Here is a 17,500-nt window from a genome sequence, read left to right as displayed (position 1 = left end):
AGTGAGAGGAGGTAATGGGAAATACGTGTTTATCTGTTGTATTTGTTTTTCTGAACATTGCTTTTCTTTTCTTGTTTTTTATGTGTTTTAAATGTTTAGGGAGTGCTTAGCAAATTAGAAGTAGCTAGCTGACCAACCCGGCGTTGCCGGGGGAAAAACTAAAACTGAAATTACTGTACTGACCTGCCGGGGTAACTCTGAATGGTAACCTATAATTCTCTCTCCTCTCTTCTCTCTCTCTCTCTCTCTCTCTCTCTCTCTCTCTCTCTCCAACCTTCTCTGTTTCTTACCTTCTTTCTTCTCCCTAACAACCCCTCTACTCTCCCTCTCTCACTTCCTCTCCCTCTCACTGTCTCTGTAACACCCTGCCCATCCCCGACCCCCTTTGGTGCCATTGATGTCTTACCCCCACAGTATTCGATAGTAAGTCATATTTAGTACGTATACCGAAAATTAGGTATGATAAATTAAGTCTACGGGCTGAACCAGCCCCGTTTCGGGAAGGCAACCCCGCCCCCTCCGCGCCTTTGGTGCCCTTTTGTTGCTCAAAACCCCATTATAAACCATGTTGGGGTTCCCACTATAACCTTGCCAAGTTTCATGCCCATCGGACCAGCCGTTTGGCCGTGATTGAGTGACAGACGGAGGGACAGGCATAACGCCCATTATAGTAAGATGATATTATTATTATATTCATTATTATTATTATTATTATTATTATTATTGCTTATGGAACGAGTGGAAGTAAAAGAAACCAGATAAGAGACCTCAGACAGAAGACAATGCCGTAATTCTGTGAAAAATTCAAGAATTATAGAAAAACACACGATTAGACCACGCATCCCGTTACAAACTGAAAAAGACATACACACACACACCCATGCACATAAATACACACACACACACATAAACACACACACACACACACACACGCACACACAAAAGGTCAAGTAAAGGCCAAGGTGTATCCGAGATAGACGCCCGGAACCCTTAAGGCTGAAAAGATATGCCTTACATAAATCCGAATCACTGGACTGTGAAAGGTGGTTAGTCGCTAGGGAAGGCAGGCAGACCTCCTGATGTAAGAAGAAGAAGAAGAAGAAGAAGAAGAGAGAAGAGAGAGAAAGAGAGAGAGAGAGAGAGGGTGTAACACTTATGGCAAGAAAAAATTGAAGGTCTGGGGTTTTAAACTCACACACACACACAAACACACACTCACACAGCATTATACCTGGATTATTATAATACGAAAAAATGCCACTTATGAGAGCTCTAGAGAGAGAGAGAGAGAGAGAGAGAGAGAGAGAGAGAGAGAGAGAGAGAGAAAGTTACACCTGGATTATAGTAAAAAAATGTAAAAAAAGGGTCGGCTGTTTGAGCTTTACAGATTGTAGAGTTAGAGAGAGAGAAAGGAAGCAAGAAGCAGTGGAATGGGTACCGTCATCTAAAAATGGTCGATGGTTTGAAAAGAGTTACCGTGCTGTGTAAAATACTTTAGCTCAAGGCTGAATTTAATTGTCGAACTAGGATTGAGGTGCTCTCTTCTCTCTCTCTGCTCTCTGCTCTCGTCTCTCTCCTCTCTCTCTCTCTCTCTCTCTCTCTAAACACATACGTACATACACAAATGAATAAACATTACCTTTTTGCAAGTCTGACTTTGCATATCTTAGACTTGAGCTCGTAGATGTCACGTTTATTATTTTCTCCGTGCCAGCAACCGTAACACGAGCTCTAAAGAATCGTAGCCTAAGATGTGAACTTATTATTAATAAGAATGGTAGACTCGTTATTCCAAGCCTGAATTGTCTGGGATCGGCGCTAGCACAGTCTCCAGTATTTCGTAACCCCCCATCTAGTGCCTCAGCGGCGTGGTTGGTATGGTATTGGCGTCCCACCCCGGTGGTCGCGGATTCGATTCTCGGCCATTCCATTGAGGAGTGAGAGATGTGTAGTTCTGGTGATAGAAGTTCACTCTCGACGTGGTTCGGAAGTCACGTAAAGCCGTTGGTCCCGTTGCTGAATAACCACTGGTTTCATGCAACGTAAAAAGCACCATACAATACAAACAAGAAATCAATTCCTTATTCTTAGACATGCATATCTCCTAAAGGAACTTCCATCGATGAACTTTTAAATGGAAGGACTACTTTAAGTGGTTTTGACGTAATATCTTCCTTTCACACGTATACGCATCTCTACTTGACGCAAATAAAGAAAAAATATACACAAAACTACATTACAACTTGCAGCAAAGTATATACAATTTCTCTTCGTCGAAATTTCGACACATAACGTAACATTGGCATCGTTAAAAGATTCTCTCTCTAGGTAACAAAAGCAATTTGTAATTTACGTCCGTAAAGTAGTAGGTTTATATATAAATACACAAGATTTCATAGAAAGCCGTTCGTTGATTGACACGCAATTTGGCTAGCAGACAGACAGACAGACAGGTGGATAGACAGACAGACAGACAGGACTTAATCATCTTGATAGCGTAACAAAGTTCCTCGTTGTTGTTTTGAAATATAGCGTCAGATGATTAAACGTTAAAGTTCAACTGGCATGTATGGAGGAAGCACTTATATACTACGTATATCGATGCGTTTATAAGTAATATAAGAAACAGTTTCAGAATGCAGCAAGATAATAATGGGGAACAGTCTCCCTGAGGATGTCTTGCAACTGGAACTCCTTCGAAAGTTCAAGCGAAGATGCAGTGCTTTACTACCTTAAAACAAATCACTTTATATTTGAGTAATTTACTTACAATTTTATTGATTTATTTATGAGTGAAGTGATGGAAACAGGCTAATTTCTGGTGGCCCGGCCCAACCTGGCATGACCCAGCCCGGCCCAGTCTAAGCCAGCCTAGCCTGGCCCGACCCAGCCCGGCCCAGCCTGGCCCGACCTGGCTCCCGACCTGGCCCGGCCCTGCCTGACCCGTGGCTTACCTGAGCCAGCCTGACCCCACCTGGCCTAGCCCGAACCGGCCCCAGCCGACCCAGCTCCGAGTCGGCCCGACCCGACCCGACCTTGCACAGGTCGGCCCAGCCCGAGCTGGCCCGGCCCTACCTGACCCAGCCCAGCCCAAGCCGGCCTGACCCAGCCCGACCCAGCCCGGCCTGGCCCGACCCAAGCCGACCCATCCTGAGCCGAAATGGCCCAAGCCAGCCCAGCCTAGCCCAACCCGGCCTGACCCAACTTGACCCAGCCCAGCCCAAAAGCTGGCCTGACCCAGCCCGGCCAGCCCGCCCAGCCGACCCACCGCAGCCGAAATAGCTCAAGCCAGCCCAGCCTAGCCCAACCTGGCCTGACCCAACCTGACCCAGCCAGACCCAACCCAGCCCTAACACTATTCAAATGCTAATAACTCCAAAAGATTGAAGATAAAAGAAAAATTCTTTCGGCTGATAAAACCTTATACTTTTAAATTTTATTCCATATAAGACTTAGTTTTATAAATATCATCAATTTACATTTAAGTGACGTTTTAATAATTGCACTCTGATTTTGTCAAAATTGGTGATTTCAGCACCAAAGTCGATAGTATTCTTGAATTTTCGGTTCAGTTAAGCTATATCTTCTCACCTCCATTATAATGAATCATTTCGCATTTTTTCCTTCCTTTGTCATATTATTAACCTTACTAGTACTTTATCTATTTATTCATTTATTACTTTTATTTACTTTATTTTTGATTATTTTTCAATTTATTTGTTTCTGTTCTCATAACTGATATCTTCTTTGTCAATTTATTTTTCCTTTTGTCATAACTAATATCTTCTTTGTCATTTTAATTTATTTTTTCCTTTTGTCATAACTAATTTCTTCTTTGTCATTTATTTTTCCTTTGTCATAACTAATATCTTCTTTGCAATTTATTTTTCCTTCTCTCATATTCTTTGGAAGCTCGAATTGGATTTATCTTGTGAATATTAATAATAATAATAATAATAATAATAATAATAATAATAATAATAATAATAATAATAATAATAATAATAATAATAATAATAATAATATGACGCTAATTCTACACAGGACACAAAGTGTTCTGTTTTAATTAAAACGTCAACCCTCGATCTACATTCCCTGGAAAAGCTTTTTTATATTTAGCTAAAATGGCTCTCGCTTTTGCTTTGAGACCCAAAATGAGATTAATTTGATCCAAATCAGATCATAATGAGAAAAGTGCTTTAAATGATAACATTTTAGAATAGCCGAAGGCATAGATGCTTAATTACTTATATTTACCGAAAGGCTTTGCTTGATGTAATTTTATTTTTCAGAAATTAAAATGTAAAATTACTTTTTTTTTTGTAGTTATTGATTATAGAGTTTGGCCACGGCTAACAAGCGGTGGGGACCTATGAGGTCATTCAGCGCAGAAAACAGAAATTGACAGTGAAAGGTTTGAAAGATGTAACAGGAGGAAAACCTCAAAGCAGTTGCACTATGAAACAACCGTTAGGAGAGGGTGGACAATAAGATGGAAGAAAGAGAATATGAACGGATGTACAGTAAAAGGAATGAAGAGACGCTGAAAGAACGTTCAGTCATGCTTACAGTGCACCGCTTTAAGGTGCACTGACGGTACTACCACTCTATCTGGACAAACGTAGTAATTGTCAATGAATGACTGTCTTACGCAGTTTTTGTATCCCTCCTCATAACAATTCTTCAAAAAATATTGGCAAACGATTAATATAAAATGGCTTACGTATATATATTTATACAATTGCAAAATGGCTTTTATGTCGGGTGTCGCGTTGGGCGGGAATGGGCGGGGGTGTAGGGGGGGAGGGGTTGTTGATTTCAGGAAGTAGAGTTATGGGGGGCGGTGTGGTTGTTGATTTCAGGAGGTAGGGTAATGGGGGGTGTCTTAATAGGAAAGTTTGTAAACACCGTATGCAAATGAGGGTATAATCAGATTATGCGAACAACCAAGTTATTCGCAAAACCAACAAAACACGATGTCATTAATAACGATCACCAGTGATGAGAGCACTCGTTTTCGGTTTACCAGTTGAAGCCAGATCTCTCCGTTGACGATCTAGTGACTTTCCGAGTTCAATATCTAGTTGACTTCCGGGTTCATTTATTCCTGAGTGTAAGCGAATGAACAGTGTCATTTAACCTCTGGTATTCTTATCGTTTTCTTGTTTTCTTTCCTCGGAATCTTAGCTGCTCTTCCCGTGTAGTGTTTTGCTATGCGATGGCTTGTACAGTGTTTACCGTAGGGGGTCTTGGCTAGTGTCGTCAGTGCACCTTATGCGATGCACTGTAGACGTAACTTTACTTTTTTTATGCAGCGTCCCTTCGACCCCTAGCTTGAACCCCTTTCATTCCTTTTACTCTACCTCCGTTTATATTCCACCCTCTTTTAACAACTGTTTCGAAGTGGAACTGCTTTGAGGTTTTCCTCCTCTTACGCCTTTTCAAAAGCTTTCATTTCACTCTCAGTTCTCTTTGGGCGCTGAATGACCTCATTTGTCCCACAGCCTTCGCGGTCTTTGGCATGAGTTTTATATTCCGATTCCTATTCTACAGCGTCATTATCTTTAAGGTCGAAAGTCTAATTAAAAAACAAAAAAGACACGAGTATCGCCTCTGTCTCGACTGTTCCCGCAGGCGTTTTGTGGACTTCAGAGATATGAATCCGTATGGCATCTGTCGGAGACATTTCAAACGATTTTATGAGATATTCCTTAAGGAAAATAATTTACTCCAGCAATATCTTAATAGTCGTTAATTCAGTGCAAGGGACGAAAAACCAAATCTTTATGATCTTACCTTGTTATTTTTAAACGAGTATTTCATGCCACGTTCTCATCAGATTCTCCTTGTATTTTAATACATCTGTTATTATATGTTTTTTTTTTTGTTTTTTTTTGTTTTAGATAAGTGAGATCTCTTCTTTCTGTATTTCCCTTTACTTCCTCGTAGTACTTCTTTCTAATGCACACCATGATATTATTCTTTGGAAGCTTGAATTTCAAGTCAGTGGCCCCTGTGGTGGACTTGTTCCCCCCCCACATGACAGGGTTGCAGCATCTGCTGAATAATAACAACGATGATTTATTTTCTGGGTAATTCTGAAACGATGCATAATTGGGTACGAGTCTCCAATCTCTGTTGTAAGACTCACGAAATGAGCCAGTCCTCGAGTAATGGCATCATTAGTGCCAAGACGAACTAACGACCTCGTTTTTTTGGGGGAAAATAAATCATCACAGCATTTTGCTGGTGATAAAACACTTATATATCAGATTTACATATCAGTTATTATCATCAACATATTACTCTGAGGATGAACCATATTCATTTGGCACACCGCCATATTCACATAGAACAAGTCCACTTCAAAAGCTTGGAACCTCAGTGGCGTGGTTGGTATGTTGTTGGCGTCCCACCTCGGTGGTCCCGAGTTCGATTCTCGGGCATTCCATTGAGGCGTGAGAGATGTGTATTTCTGGTGACAGAAGTTCACTCTCGACGTGGTTCGGAAGTCACGTAAAGCCGTTGGTCCCGCTGCTGAATAACCACTGGTTCCATGCAACGTATAAACACCATACAAACAAACAAAATCAAGCTTCAAGAGAATATGGCGTTCTTTAGAAAAATTAATAGCAGAAGGTACTGGGGAATACGGAAAAATGAAATCAATTGTTAAAAAAAGAAAATAAAAATACACCTGAGTATTAGAAGTCAGATCATTTTCCAGAGCTTCTCTCTGTCGTCTTGACTTTTCAGAACACTCATTGGGGTTTTGCAGACGACTGAAACTGCTGTGTTGAATGACTCCTCATTTCAGTGTATTAGAAGGAGCACTTTTAATTTCAGTTTATACAAAAATGTTTATGTTCATCAAGGATATATATATGTATATATATATGTATATATATATATATATGTATATATATATATATATATTATATATATATTATATATATATAAAGATATATGCCACGAAGGAAAAATAAACGAATGAGGATCTGCAAGATCTTTCGACGTAAACGTCCTTTACTGAGCAGAGACTGACAAAGATACGGGAAAACACAATACAAGAAGATTCGTATAACTGACAGATAAGGATTATAAAGAGATTAGTACCTAGAATCCGACACACCTGGAAGATGAAAATCCTTCCCAAACAAGCATAAACAATGGGTAACAATTAAAGGTTTAAGACAATCATCTCAGATACAAGGTCCAGATAATTAAAGGATTATAGGTGACAGCTATTCAGAACTTGGTAAACAAAACCATATTCACAATACATGACAGACATACATTACAACAAAAATAATAACTCTAAGGCAACTGATTTTTATTTAAGTCAGTAATTATATCTTTGAGGTCATTCTTAAACATGTTACAGATACAAGGGTCTAAATGAAAAAGGCCACGACTAACATTGAAATTACAATGAAAAGTAAGTTGTATTAAAGCAGATTCTAAAAGATTTCGTGATAAGACATCTCTTGACTTTGCAATTACTGAACTATCATCCCACTTTATTCGGTGGTTGTTTTCACGCCGTCTAAGAAGGTATGACAATCACCCATTCAATGAATTTAGTGCCATGATGTTGAAACAGCACATAGCAGCCGCCAAGCAAGAAGAGAAGGAAAAATTCAAGGAACTGGAAAGAACAAGGATCTCTTTCAATCATTCCATCCCGGCTGATTGGAAGGACTCGCTGCGACGGGAAATTTACGAAAAACTACGTAGGACTACAGATGCCCTGAAAAGGAAACTCGACAGAAAACTAAAAAATCTTATTGATAGCAGTGATTGGACTAATTGTGCACGTCAAGATTGTGTTGTTAACTTATCTAGTAAACAAGTGAAAATGTTGTGAGTGCGCTTGGATATGGTTTATCTTTCTTTGTAACAAGTAGACCTTCTGCTTAATGATGCGTCATCCCTAAGTAAATTTGAAAAATATTGTGATCTTCCTCAAAATCATGTTGACATGATTAAAGGTATTGTTTACGGAGCTGCCAGTGTTAAGCATGAAAGTAACTTCCCTGCTCGCTATAAGAAAAGTTTGACCGATCTTAAAAAGGACAATACTATCCATATTACAAAAGCTGATAAGTCAAATAGTATAGTAATTTTAGATAAAGCTGACTACATATCACGTATGCAAGCCCTACTGGATGATGATGTGACTTATAAAAAAACTAACAAAAAATCCCCTTGATCAAGTCATAAAAAACTTCAATAGCATAGTGAAAAGTATCCTTAAAGATAAAACAGAACTACTAGGCAAATTGTCAGTCAAATCTCCTTCGCTACCTTACTTGTACGGATTAGTCAAAACGCACAAAGAAAATAACCCTATGCGGCCTATTATCAGTATTGTTGGTTCAATTTCATATAAACTTTCGAAATATATCACTAAGATCTTGTCCCCTTTACTTGGAACCATCTCCGATTCTCATATATATAATTCTCTAGATTTAGTTGATAAATTAAACAAAATTGCTCTTTGCCCTACTGATAGATTCGTTAGTTTTGATGTATGTTCTCTTTTTACTAAAGTCCTATAGACTCTAATTTTAGAATATCTAAGTAATGAACTAACTCAGCATGAATTACCTCTACCTATAAGTCACATTATTTCACTCACGAGTCTGTGCATATGTGATTGTAAGTTTATATTCAATGGTGAATTTTATCAACAAATATTTGGCATGGCAATGGGAAATCCTTTATCACCACTACTCTCAAACCTGTACATGGAATTCTTTGAAACAAAAACGCTACCTACCTAATATCATTTATATTCCTGGTAAAAAAGTGGTATCGTTACGTTGAATGATTGTTTAGCTGTTCTTCCTGTCGGTATTGATGTAAATGATTTACTCTCTAAATTAAATAACCAGGTACCATCGATTAAGTTTACTCTAGAATTAGAAAAAGACAATTGCCTCCCTTTCTTAGATGTTTTGATACATAGAGAACCATTTCAATGTAAATTCAGTATTTATAGGAAACCGACCAACAACTTAACTTATGTTCATTTCTTCTCAGGCCACCATCTTAACATAAAAATATGTTTTTACGAGCATTGCGCATTGTCAGTCCACAATATTTGGATCAAGAAATTGAATACATAAGAAAAATAGGGAAAGATTTATGCTATCCTTCACATATATTAGACATTTGTTATATTAAAGCCCGCAAAAAGTTTTATAGTGTAAGTAACACGCAGAAAGAAAATTCTAAGAACATTCTCAGTTTGCCTTATTTTAATGGATTTGAAACCATTAAATCATTGTTAAAAGCTTTTAATGTCAACCTTGTTTTTTCCTATAATAACACACTAAAAGGAATGTTAATAAAAAATGGCCCCAGAAAAAGCAACAACATAATGTATAAAATTCCATGTATGGATTGTCCCTCATTTTATCTCAGACAGTCCAGCAAAGGCCTAGAAGTAAGGCTAAGCCAGCATAAATATTCTGTGAAAACTGGGCAAAAATCCAATGCAATTTTCATTCATTTAAGTGAAAACAACCACCGAATAAAGTGGGATGATAATTCAGTAATTGCAAAGTCAAGAGATGTCTTATCACGAAATCTTTTAGAATCTGCTTTAATACAACTTACTTTTCATTGTAATTTCAATGTTAGTCGTGGCCTTTTTCATTTAGACCCTTGTATCTGTAACATGTTTAAGAATGACCTCAAAGATATAATTACTGACTTAAATAAAAATCAGTTGCCTTAGAGTTATTATTTTTGTTGTAATGTATGTCTGTCAGGTATTGTGAATATGGTTTTGTTTACCAAGTTCTGAATAGCTGTCACCTATAATCCTTTAATTATCTGGACCTTGTATCTGAGATGATTGTCTTAAACCTTTAATTGCACCCATTGTTTATGCTTGTTTGGGAAGGATTTTCATCTTCCAGGTTGTGTCGGGATTCTAGGTACTAATCTCTTTATAATCCCTATCTGTCAGTTATACGAATCTTCTTGTATTGTCTTTTCCCGTATCTTTGTCAGTCTCTGCTCAGTAAAGGACGTTTACGTCGAAAGATCTTGCAGATCCTCATTCGTTTATTTTTCCTTCGTGGCATATATCTTTATTTATGGATTTATCACGTTCCTAACTTTCGTGATTCAGTTATCCACATATTACTATATATTACTATATATATATAATATATTATATATATATATATATATATACATACACACACACACCACACACACATATATTAATAATTATATTATATATAATATATATACCTATATAGTATACATACAATTAGATATATATTATAATATATTATATATATAATTATATATATGTATATTAATATAGGTAATAATATATAATGTATATAATTTTATATATATATATATATATAATATATATAATATATTACTATATATATATTTAGATTTATATATATATCTATATATATTAATATTATATACCTATAATATATATATATTTAGATTTATTCAGATAAAAGTGAACACGAATTCCTTTCAGAATCATTTAGCAAAAGAGTACGGTTACGTTTTTAGTATTAAAAAAGAAAGCCTCATGCATTTAACTTGACAAATCTGAGAGAAAGAGAGAGAGAGAGAGAGAGAGAGAGATAACTCTCCAATTGCTCAAATAGAATTACATATGAATAGGTTTCACGAACTTTAACAAAAGGATAGGATTACGTTCTTTGTATAAATAAAGTATCTCGCAGTTAACTTGAGATATCTTATAGATAGAGAGAGAGAGAGAGAGAGAGAGAGAGAGAGAGAGAGAGAGAGAATACAACGAAAAAGAACCTTGACAAAAGCGAAAAGGAAATCAAGTTCTACTCGATTCAACACTGGGCGAAAAGAGTCCTTTTATTTTCTTTAGCAACATTGCGACAGAAAGATTCATGGTATTTGAATTTAGTCAGAGAAGAAAGGCAGTTTCACCCCTGCTCTCCATTCCTGTCTATTTTCTTATCTGTCAACATCTCTCTTCTACCCAGCTGACGAAGGTCTCCTGAATCCCAGCTAGATAATCTAACGACGTTCCCAGGTGGTAGCGATTTCGAGTCTATGTTTTCCAGAATCGGGCGATTTTTTTTAAGTCTCGATTCTTAACAGTATCTTGAGCTATTATTGAATGATGCCCTTGGTGGGTTGAGAGCTATTTTGAAGCTATGTTTGTGTCCTATTGTGATTTATTAGGGTATGCGTTCCCTCCATTTTGCGTCCTTTTAGTTCTTTGGTACAGGCTGCTATACATATTACATGCCAGTTTTCTCTTGTATTAAAGAGTTCTTGGACTTAGATGTCTCCCCTCCTCGCTTAGCTATGTTGTAAAGTTTCCTAAATTTGAGGGAGTTTGTTGGGAAAGTATTGGCAACCAATAGAATCTAGTTTCACACAGGGAAATTGTTTTTAACTAAGCGAACATCAGTTGCTTTTTCCACTTGCTCATTTGTTTCAGACAGTCTGAGTTTAATCTTGCAGTTAATATGTTTTTTAATACTATCCTACTCTTATTTTAACTTTTACTCTCTTTTTATAACATATCTCTTCTTTAGTTTACACAGTGTCAGATACTAAACATTCACTTTCAGAAAAGGCACAGCCTCGTGGCTCGAATTTTGCTGACGAAGTAAAGGCTCCTGTTTACATTTTGGTATACGGTTGAATATGCCCACGATGCCTTTCTTTCCTGATCAGTGATATTACAAGACCTCAAAGGTGTTGGAACTTTTTCAGAAGTTCAAGCGAAGTTGTAATGCATTACTACCGTAAAACAGTTCTCCTTGTATTCTAATAATTTACTCACGTTTTTTATCTATTCATTTTATTAATTCATTTTGTTAATTCACTTTTTAAATGAGTAATTTCCTCTTTCTTTTTCCCGTTACATTCTGTGAATTCTAGCTAATGAACACAATGGTCTCTGCAAGTTTGAACGTCAAGTCATTGGCCCCTCTAGTGGACTTGTTCCGTCTGAAATGGGTTCTTCTTCTTCTGAATAATAATAATAATAATAATAATAATAATAATAATAATAATAATAATAATAATAATAATATAATAATAATAATAATAATAATAATAATAATAATAATAATAATGCGCAACTGGAATACAAGCTCTGGAATAAGACTAGCAGAGGTTAATATCAGGAGAGGGATCTTCCAGGGAGACTCACTGTCCCCACTACTCTTCGTAGTAGCCATGATTCCCATGACAAAAGTACTACAGAAGATGGATGCCGGGTACCAACTCAAGAAAAGAGGAAACAGAATAACCATCTGATGTTTCATGGACGACATCAAGCAATGTTTATGTGGTAATGGAAGCATCAAGGAAATAGATACCCTAATCCAGACTGTAAGGATTGCAATCTGGGGACATCAGGATGGAGTTTGGAATAGAATAATGCGCCTTAGTCAACATACAAAAGGGCAGAGTAACAAGAACTGAAGGGATAAAGCTACCAGATGGGAGCAACATCAAACACATAGATGAGACTGGATACAAATACCTGGGAATAATAGAAGGAGAGATATAAAAACACCAAGAGATGAAGGACACGATCAGGAAAGAATATATGCAGAGACTCAAGGCGATACTCAAGTCAAAACTCAACGCCGGAAATATGATAAAAGCCTTAAACACAAGGGCAGTGCCAGTAATCAGATACAGCGCAGGAATAGTGGAATGGACGAAGGCAGAACTGCGCACATAGATCAGAAAACCAGGAAACATATGACAATACACAAAAGCACTACACCCAAGAGCAAATACGGACAGACTATAAATAACACGAAAGGAAGGAGGGAGAGGACTACTAAGCATAGAGGACTGCGTCAACATCGAGAACAGAGCGCTGGGGCAATATCTGAAAACCAGTAAAGACGAGTGGCTAAAGAGTGCATGGCAAGAAGGACTAATAAAAGTAGACGAAGACCCAGAAATATACAGAGACAGGAGAATGACAAACATAACAGAGGACTGGCACAACAAACCAATGCACGGACAATACATGAGACAGACTAAAGAACTAGCCAGCGATGACACGTGGCAATGGCTACAGAGGGGAGAGCTAAAGAAGGAAACTGAAGGAATGATAACAGCGGCGCAAGATCAGGCCCTAAGAACCAGATATGTTTAAAGAACGATAGACGGAAATGACATCTCTCCCATGTAGGAAGTGCAATACGAAAAATGAAACCATAAACCACATAGCAAGCGAATGTCCGGCACTTGCACAGAACCAGTACAAAAAGAGGCATGATTCAGTGGCAAAAGCCCTCCACTGGAGCCTGTGCAAGAAACATCAGCTACCTTGCAGAAATAAGTGGTACGAACACCAACCTGAAGGAGTGATAGAAAACGATCAGGCAAAGATCCTCTGGGACTATGGTATCAGAACAGATAGGGTGATACGTGCAAATAGACCAGACGTGACGTTGATTGACAAAATCAAGACGAAAGTATCACTCATTGATGTCGCAATACCACGGGACAAACCAGAGTTTTGAAGAGAGAGAGGAGAAAAAATGGACAAGTATCAAGATCTGAAAATAGAAATAAAAAGGATATGGGATATGACAGTGGAAATCGTACCCATAATCATAGGAGCACTAGGCACAATCCCAAGATCCCTGAAAAGGAATCTAGAAAAACTAGAGGGTGAAGTAGCTCCAGGACTCATGCAGAAGAGTGTGATCCTAGAAACGGCGCACATAGTAAGAAAAGTGATGGACTCCTAAGGAGGCAGGATGCAACCCGGAACCCCACACTATAAATACCACCCAGTCGAATTGGAAGACTGTGATAGAGCAAAAAAAAAAAAAAAAAAAAAAAAACTAATAATAATAATAATAATAATATATGAAGATCAGTGAAGACGAGTGGCTCAAGAGTGCATGGGAAGAAGGACTAATAAAAGTAGACGAAGACTCAGAAATATACAGACAGGAGAAAGACAAGAAGCAGAATAGAGGAATGGCATAACAAACCACTGCACGGACAATACATGAGACAGACTAAAGAACTAGCCAGCGAAGACACGTGGCAATGGCTACTGAGGGGAGAGATCAAGAAGGAAACTGAAGGAATGATAATAGCGGCACAAGATCAGGCCCTAAGAACCAGATATGTTTAAAGAACGATAGATGAAAATAACATCTTTCCGAATGTCCGGCACTTGCACAGAACCAGTACAAAAAGAGGCATGATTCAGTGGCAAAAGCCCTCCACTGGAGCCTGTGCAAGAAACACCAGCTACCTTGCAGTAATAAGTGGTACGAACACCAACCTAAAGGAGTGATAGAAAACGATCAGGCAAAGATCCTCTGGGACTATGGTATCAGAACAGATAGGGTGATACATGCAAGTAGACCAGGCGTGACGTTGATTGACAAAATCATGAAGAAAGTATCACTCATTGATGTCGCAATACCACGGGCACCAGAGTTGAGAGAAAGAAAAGGAAAAATGGATAAGTATCAAGATCTGAAAATAGAAATAAGAAGGATATGGGATATGACAGTGGAAATTGTACCCATAATCATAGGAACACTAGGCACGATCCCAAGATCCCTGAAAAGGAACCAGGAAAAACTAGAGGCTGAAGTAGCTCCAGGACTCATGCAGAAGAGTGTGATCCTAGAAACGGCGCACATAGTAAGAAAAGTGATGGACTCCTAAGGAGGCAGGATGCAACCCGGAACCCCACACTATAAATACCACCCAGTCGAATTAGAGGACTGTGATAGAGCAATAATAATAATAATAATAATAATAATAATAATAATAATAATACTTAGGAAGCAGACCCTCTCTCAAGCATACTTTATTAAAAGTAATGGCTACTTCAGCAGCGTTACACTTGTAGAGATTCTTCTCTATTTTGCGAATAGCGGCTTTTTCCGTGCTACTTAAACAGGCTAGTAGAGCGCCTATAGAGGTCATGGTAAAATACAGGGTCAAAATAGGTGTATATATTTGAATTTTACAGATAAACTATGATACCATAGTCATCAAAGTCATTAACGATTTTCTCTCTCTCTCTCTCTCTTTCTTAAAGCGAGCTTTCGTCTGGAGCTGCCAGACATCCTCGGGCTGGGAAGCTGAGGGTGGACTGATCTTTGGTGCGGTGTCCGTCCTCCTTATATCTGTGGCTGACAGCAGGGGGTCTGCCCCATGCTTGTCTCCTATTGGCTGGTGGCGGTGAGTCTTGTTTTCATTGCTGCCTGAGCCAGGTCTCAAGCCACTTTCTTCGGGCCGATGGTTGCGTTGCAGCAAATCCTGCAGCCGCCTGGACCTCCTAAGCGGCGCTGTAAACATTGATGGGGCGTTGCGCTACGCTGTGGGACGTCACGGCTACTTTGATTTCCATCGGCTGCAGGAGTACCTCGTTTCGGGGGCGTTGTCATCCATAGAGTTGTCATGATCGGTGGTGTCATTGTTGGTGGCAGGTCTTCTCATACTCTCGTAGGGAGGAGAAATTCTTCCTGCGTCGTATTCAGATTAGGTTTTTATTTGCTGGATGAGTAGCGCCTCCAGCAGCGCAACCGACGGGCATCAGGGGCCTTCCCGATGATCTTCGTGTTCTTTATGATGACATCTCGGGAGATGGCCTCGTGATGTTTGGTGCGGGCGTGATTCTTATAGCCCCCTCTTGGGCGTGGCACGAGAGTCTCTTCGACAGTCGCATGGTAGTCATACCTACGTAGGCGCCGCTGCATTCGCGGACTGGGCATGTATACTGGTACACTACATGCGTCTGCTTCAGGGGTTCTCGTGCCTGTGGAAGAGGGGGTTATTTTTTTCATAAAAAGATCGCGCGTCCTCCGTTCTGGTAATATATGATTAGGTCGATATTCTTGGTGTCGTCAGTCGGGGATACATTATCAGAAATAATTTTCTTAATGGCGTCCTCTTCTTCACGGTAATGGGAACTCATGAAGGCTTTGTAGTACAGCTTGATATTATCCTGGGGGCGGGCTGCGGCTCTCACTACCGTACCATTTCTCCAGGGCTGTGCGGACTTCCTTGCTGATTAACTTTATTTGAGTACCCGTTATTCACAAGTACTTGGGAGGCGCGGTCGAGTTCCTGGTGAGTGGTCCTGCCAGGTTTGAGCAGTGGGAGAGGGCCCTCCTGACGAAGGCCCTGACGGTGGTGCTTTTGAATCTGGCGGGGCACTCGCTGTCTCCGTTGAGCAAAGTCCTAAATTGGTTTTTTCTTGTGTAGACTGAAGTACGGAGACCGTCTTCCGTCTTGCTTACCAAGGGAACGTCGAGGAAGGGGAGCCGATCGTCGGAGCTGCGTTCGACTGTGTAGTTCAGCACACTACACTGCTGAATGCTTGACGAGGGCTTCTACCTCATCCTCGGCGTCGACTTGCACAAAGATGTCGTCAATATAACGTCCATATCTGCGGGGTTGCTGCATCCTGGCAAAGACCCGTTCGAAAGAGAGAGAGAGAGAGAGAGAGAGAGAGAGAGAGAGAGAGAGAGAGAGAGAGAGAGAAAATCGTTAATGACTTTGATGACTATGGTATCATAGTTTATCTGTAAAATTCAAATATATACACCTATTTTGACCCTGTATTTTACCATGACCTCTATAGGCGCTCTACTAGCCTGTTTAAGTAGCACGGAAAAAGCCGCTATTCGCAAAATAGAGAAGAATCTCTACAAGTGTAACGCTGCTGAAGTAGCCATTACTTTTAATAAAATAATAATAATAATAATACGGAAAAATCTGTAACCTCTTCAGCTACGTATTTAAATTGTCTGTTGCGAAATTCTTCGAAATCTTACCACCCAGCTACCTACAATTGAAGAGCTTCGTATCTGAGATTCAAAAGGAAATTCAAAAAGATTTGTTTTCCCTCTTTTCCCTTTCACTCGAACGCTATATTTCCAAGTAAGTCGGCGGGATATTAAAGTTTTATTTCCCTTTTGGTTGTGACTCTGCCCATTTTACCATTCAGTTATTTGTACGTAGCTTTTTCCACCCAAGTTAATTTACTTTCTCCCTGACCTCTTTTCAGTCTTGTGTAAACATGTCCCTTCTTCTTCAACTGTCTAGAGCACTGGGTTGGAATTTCGTGGTATATTCCATAGTGAAAGCGTTGGTTACTATATAGAATGTGAAGTTATATAGTACAGGAACATTAAGCCTTAAGGCCTATGAACATGGAAAAAAAAAAAAATGCAGAAGTCTGAGGCCTGCGACAAGGCGCCTTGTACGCCTGCCTTTCACTTAAACTGTACGCTTCTCTTTTCCTTATCTTGATGTTTATTATTCAAGAGATAACTCTGCCTGCAACTCTTGTCTACAGGAAGTGGAAGGAAGTGCTCTGTTTGTTAGCAGCTAGTTCAATCCATCCTTCAATTCACTGATGGTTACAGAAAACACACTTCTTATGCATCTTGTCTCCTAGTACTCAGATCCTGCTGTTGGACCTAGTACTCAGATCATAAGCTGTTGGACAAAC

At 39.1% G+C, this 17,500-nt stretch overlaps 1 protein-coding gene across 1 annotated transcript in view; it reads left to right on the top strand.

The window, feature by feature from the left end:
* The window catches only part of LOC135219124 (secretin receptor-like), a 260,998-nt gene that overhangs the window by 205,560 nt on the left and 37,938 nt on the right, over positions 1-17,500 (top strand). The gene's annotated exons all lie outside the window — the stretch shown is intronic.

Source organism: Macrobrachium nipponense, chromosome 1 (assembly GCF_015104395.2).
Source record: "Macrobrachium nipponense isolate FS-2020 chromosome 1, ASM1510439v2, whole genome shotgun sequence".
Lineage (NCBI taxonomy): Eukaryota > Metazoa > Arthropoda > Malacostraca > Decapoda > Palaemonidae > Macrobrachium > Macrobrachium nipponense.
Note: the sequence above shows the minus strand (reverse complement) of the source record. Positions and strands in the feature narration are given on the sequence as shown.